This window comes from Stenella coeruleoalba (genome assembly GCF_951394435.1).
Source record: "Stenella coeruleoalba genome assembly, chromosome: 19".
Lineage (NCBI taxonomy): Eukaryota > Metazoa > Chordata > Mammalia > Artiodactyla > Delphinidae > Stenella > Stenella coeruleoalba.
In genome coordinates this window covers 54,168,625-54,174,355 of record NC_137165.1, presented here as the reverse complement: position 1 = coordinate 54,174,355, position 5,731 = coordinate 54,168,625, and the positions used below count along the sequence as shown (strand labels likewise).

Here is a 5,731-nt window from a genome sequence, read left to right as displayed (position 1 = left end):
CGTTCAGAGCCTGTGCTCCGCAACGGGAGAGGCCACAACAGTGAGAGGCCCGCGTACCACACACACACACACACACAAATGTTCTTTGCAGCCAAAATTGGAAATATTGATGGTTTAGATGTCCATCAACAGAGCACTATATGATGTAGGCTATCTACACAATGGACTACTATTCAATGACAATAAGGAAAGAACTCCTGAAACATACCGCAACATGTCTCAGAAACATCCATGTCTTTTGCTGTGTTACATCTTGCTCCGTTCATCCAATCCTCTGAGTGCAGCATCAAGTCACCCAGTGCGTGGAGTGGAAGAAGATAAGGTGGTAAGATGGAAACCAGAACAGCACTGACCTAATGAGAGAAAATCCACGTGCTCCTGCACTCCGCACCCCAGGCCCTGTGGCCTCAGCGGCAGCCATTCCCCTAAAATGCCATTGCCCCTTGGTCCTGTGGTCATGTTTGCTCCTTCTAGAATTCAACCTGCAGGAACCCGTGTGCTGTGCTGTGTCCGTGTGTGTGTCTGTGTGTGTGTGTATAATATAAAATTTGCCAATTCAACGATTTTTTTTTTTTTTGGCCGTGTTGTGCGACATGCGGGATCTTAGTTCCCCAACCAGGGAACAAACCCGTGCCCCCTGCAGTGGAAGCGCGGAGTCCTAACTACTGGACTGCCAGGGAAGTCCCCAATTCAACCTTTTTTTTTTTTTTTAATTTTTAAATTTTATTTTATTTATTTATTTTTACAGCAGGTTCTTATTAGTCATCAATTTTATCCACATTAGTGTATACATGTCAATCCCAATCGCCCAATTCATTTTAAGTGTACAATTTAGTGGCATCAATTCCATTTACAATGGTGTCCAATCACCACTATCACCACTATCTATTTCTAAAACTTTTCCATCACTCCAAAACAGAAACTCTGTACCCATTGAGGAATAACTCCCCATTCCCCCCTCCTCCTGGCCCCTCTAATCTACTTCCTGTCGCTATGGATATACCTATTCTAGATATTTCATATAAGTGGAACCATACAATATTCATCCTTTTGGGTCTAGTTTCTTTCACTCAGCTTAATGTTTTCAAGGTTCATTCACATCGTAGCATCGATCAGAACTTCTTTTATATGGCTGACTAATATTCCATTTGTGTGTATAAACCACATTTTGTTTATCCATTCCTCTCTTGATGGACACTTGGGTTGTTTCCACCGTTTGGCTACTGTGAATAGTGTTGCAATGAACGCTAGTATACAAGTATCAGCTTGAATCTCTATTTTCAGTTCTTTTGGGTACATGACTAGGAGCGGAATTGTTGGGTTATACGGTAATTCTATGTTTAGATTTTTGAGCTAAACAGACCAGTTTCCACAGCAATTTTACATTTGCACCAGCAAGCCATAGGGTTCCAATGTCTCTATGTCCTCGTCAATACTTGTTATTTTCTGCTTTTTTGATGCCATGTGCTTTGGCATATACAATTTTCCCTTCTTTTCCCCGGCGTCTCTCTGAAGCCTTTCCCGACCCATCCAAGTCTGTGGTTCCTCTTGCCTCACCTTGTCCCCATTCCTGTCCTGGGATAGATCATTGCTCAGTATCCTTCGCAGGTCTTGAGTGGAGATTGGTGTTTGATAACTTTCTTATTCATCTCTTTGTCTTCAGCACCTGGCACAAGTCCGTGTTCAAAATATTCAGTAGACGATGTGGAGAGCAGGGATGGAAGAAACAGGACCCTACTCCGGCTCAGAGTGCGATGACCTCCCTCTCCCACGTCTGCCTTCACCCCCTGAAGGTATTTATAGACAGGGAAATGTGGAGGAGAATTAAACATGTGGGAGAGTTGAACAGAGAAGATGGTGGGGGCATCTTCTTTGGATGCCTTTCTTTGCTCACCTTTGGGGTGGGATACACCTGCTTCTGAGGTTCCTTGAATTCTGGAGAAAAAGAGATGTCAGGAAATGTGGGGACTGGCCACTTGGTAGACAGGCATGAACGACGGGGTATCAGGGTAAGATTTAGCTTCCGGGAAAGTGACAGAGCCCCAAAGTAATGTACCTTAAATTCATCAAAGTCCAGTGGCTTAAATTCATCAAAGTCCTGTCCAGGTGTGGTTTGGCAGCTGCCTCCACAAACCTCCCAGGGGCATGGACTCTTCCCAGTTCACCATGACACCCTCCTAGGGTGTGGTCCTCACTGTTTGACCCAAGTCAGCAGGTGGAATCCAGCCAGAGGATGAGGGAAGAATGGAAGGTGAAAGGGGTCCTGGGGAGTTTGCCTGAACTGCCACTAGAGCCTTTTACTTGAATGCTATTGGTCAGAACTTAGTCACGTGGCCACACCTAAATGCTTGAGTGGCTGAGACAAAAGGTATTTACTCTGCATAGGAAGGTACAGACTAAACACTGCGCATTCCACTCGTATAGAAGAAGAAAGAGGAAGACAGGAAGATGGCAGACGGCCTCTCCGCCACGTATGAACAGATGAAGAGAAACACGTATTGAGCGTGAACCAAACTTCTCGCATTGTGCTTGATATTTTATAGATGAGTCATTTCTCCCCAAAACCCTAGGAGGCAGACAATGTGTGACATCATATGGATAAGGAAACAAGCTCAGAGGCGTTGGGTAATTTGCCCCAAGTTACACAACTAGCAGGGTGTGGAGCTAGGACTACAAACTTTGTCCTGGACTGAATGTTGGTGTTCCCCCAAATTCATATGTTGGCATCCCCCCAAATTCATATGTTGGAATCCCACCAAGTTCATATGTTGGACTCTCCCCAAATTCATATGTTGGAGTCCCCCCAAATTCATATGTTGAAGCCCTAACCCCCAAGGTGAGAGTATTAGGAGGTGGGGCCTTTGGGCGGTAAGCAGGTTTAAATGAGGTCATGAGGGTGGGGTCCTCATGGTGGATTAGCCCCTCTATTACCAGAGCACTCTCTGTCTCTGTCTCACTTTCTCTCTCCCCTTGTGAGTACACAAGGAGGGGGCAGCCATCTCAAGCCAGGAAGGGAGTCTTCACCAAGAACCAAATCCACTGGCACCATGATCTTGGACTCCCCAAGATGTGGTATTTTGTTACCGCAGCCTGAGCTGACTGAGACAGACTTCAGAGCGTTTCCCACTGCTTCCAGATCCCTTGGGAGTCTAAGAGCAGAAGGTGGAAGGGCGGGGGGAATGTTCAACCATCTTTTTCTTCTGTTCAGACCAGCTCATCAGGCCAGGAAAGGAAACAAGGGCTGGGAGGGAAAACAATTAGTAACTTAAAATATGCATTTTCCTCCTCATTTTTAAGTCTTAGGGTGAGGGGTGCAGATGGAGCGCAAGAAGGCACCCCTGGTCTGGTCCTTGCTGGTCTGCCCTCACCAGAGCTGAAAACAGGGTGACCGTTCACAGGATAGGTGAGGCTCTAAGGGCTTGGGCAAGACCCTCATTACTGCTTCTAGGCACCCGTTCTCCCATCCATCCCATCAAAGGAGGAGGATGGGCCAGAGCAGGGCTCCTCATGCATTAGAATCCTTGTGGTGCTTTGCAAAGAATATTTTTTTTCCTTCACATGGGTATTTCCCACTTTCTCTCTTCCATGAGGTTCCAGAACCAGCTATTATAGCCAATGAGCTTTCTTTATATCTTTTTAATTTTTAAAATTTTATTGTGGTAAGAACACAGCACGAGGGGACTTCCCTGGTGGCACAGTGGTTGGGAATCTGCCTGCCAATGCAGGGGACACAGGTTCGAGCCCTGGTCCGGGAAGATCCTCCACATGCCGCGGAGCAACTAAGCCCATGTGCCACAACTACTGAGCCTGCGAGCCACAACTACTGAGCACACATGCCACAACTACTGAAGCCCACCAGCCTAGAGCCTGCGCCCGCAACAAGAGAAGCCACCGCAATGAGAAGCCCGCACACCATAATGAAGAGTAGCCCCTGCTCTCTGCAACTAGAGAAAGCCCGCACGCAGCAACGAAGACCCAACACAGCCAAAAATTAACTAATTAATTAATTTAAAAAATAATAAAATAAATTAAAAAGAAGAACACAGCATGAGAGCTACCCTCTGAAGTTTTTATGTATACATTATACACATAAAATGTACTAAGCAGACCTTTAGGACTTACTCATCTTGCTGAACTGAAATCTTCTGCCTGTTGATCAATAACTCATTTCCCCCTCCCCCAGCCCCTGGTGACCACGATTCCACTCTTCGATTCTATGCATTTGACTACTTTAGATAACTCATATAAGTGGAATCATCCTTCCGGAACTGGCTTATTTCACTAAAGCATAATGTCTTCAGTGTTAATCCATGTTGTTGCATGTTGCAGAATTTCCTTCTTTTTAAGGCTGAACAGTCTTCTTGTGTGTGTTTGTGTATCCTGTCTTCTTTATCCATTCATCTGTTGATGGACATGTGGGTTGTTTGTACATCTTGGCTATTGTGAATAGTGCTGCAGTCAACATAGGAATGTTAATATCTCTCTGAGATCCTGATTTCAGTTATTTTGAATAAATACCCCGAGTGGGACGGCTGGATCACAGGGTTCTACTTTTAATGTTTTTTTTTGACACACTGTCTCATTTTATTCAAATACCAGTCTGCTCACACATGGTCCAAGAACACCCAAATAATAAAACAGATATAATCACATGTTAAAGATTGGTCTTCAAACATCATAGCCAATGATGCCACGCTTGTCTATGATCTTGACAACATAAAACCACCACCACACACCTCAGGGGCCACCAAACCATTGAGCAGAGCTTGCTTAACTGTGAGCTGTTGGAAGCTACCAGTTTGAGCACTATTGACAAATTTTTTTCAAGCTCTGAATAGCTGTAGGGAACCCAGCAAGGTTGGAGGAAGCAGCTCAACCTTGGCATAGTGGCAAAATGTGGCCAATCAAGGCTTTGAGAAAGTCACAGCAGCATTGACCAGTGCCGGGACCTTCTCTGCGTGGTTACGGACAAACTGGGCCATGGTTCTAGGACGGAAAGTCCATCGTTCTGACTGGCAGGCTGAATGTCACTGCCAGGAAGGCTATTTTTAATTTCTTGAGGAACCTACGTACTGTTTCCCACAGCAGCTGCACCAATTTATATTCCCACCGACATGCACAAAGTCCACAACTACTGAGCCTGCGTTCTAGAGCCTGCGAGCCACAACAACTGAGCCCATGTGCCACAACTACTGAAGGCCGCGTGCCTAGAGCCCGTGCTCCACAACAAGAGAAGCCACCGCAGTGAGAAGCCCGCGCGCCACAATGAAGAGTAGCCCCCGCTCGCTGCAACTAGAGAAAGCCTGCGTGCAGCAACAAAGACCCAATGCAACCGAAATTTATAAGTAAATAAATTTTAAAAAATGCCAATTCTTCCGAAGGTAGTTTATAAATCTAACATGATCCAAATAAAAACACTCAGAGGCATTTTTTTTTTTCTCGAACTAGACAAGCTGATTCTAAAGTTTACGTTGAAAACATAAACAAGCAAGAAGAGCCAGGACGAGTCGAGAAGGGAGAGCGATGGGGGAGGTACAGCCCCATCAGATGTCCTAAGCTGCTGTGAAGTCTCAGGAACCACCCCCGCGTGCCTAGCACGGGCCCATGGACGTAAAGTGGAGAAATAGGACCCCACCATACTGAAACTCAGTGTACAAAATGCATCCTCTCAGATCTAAGAGCTGACAATGGATAATTTGTTTTTGTTTGGCTGTACCACATGCGTGGCATG

General features: G+C 45.6%; 1 pseudogene across 1 annotated transcript; it reads right to left on the bottom strand.

Moving 5' to 3' along the window:
* Window positions 1-4,455: 4,455 nt before the first annotated feature.
* Window positions 4,456-4,982, bottom strand: LOC307177304 (ATP synthase subunit g, mitochondrial-like; annotated as a pseudogene). The gene has a single exon. The product of its transcript is annotated as an ATP synthase subunit g, mitochondrial-like (transcript).
* Between the last annotated feature and the right edge of the window lie 749 nt (window positions 4,983-5,731).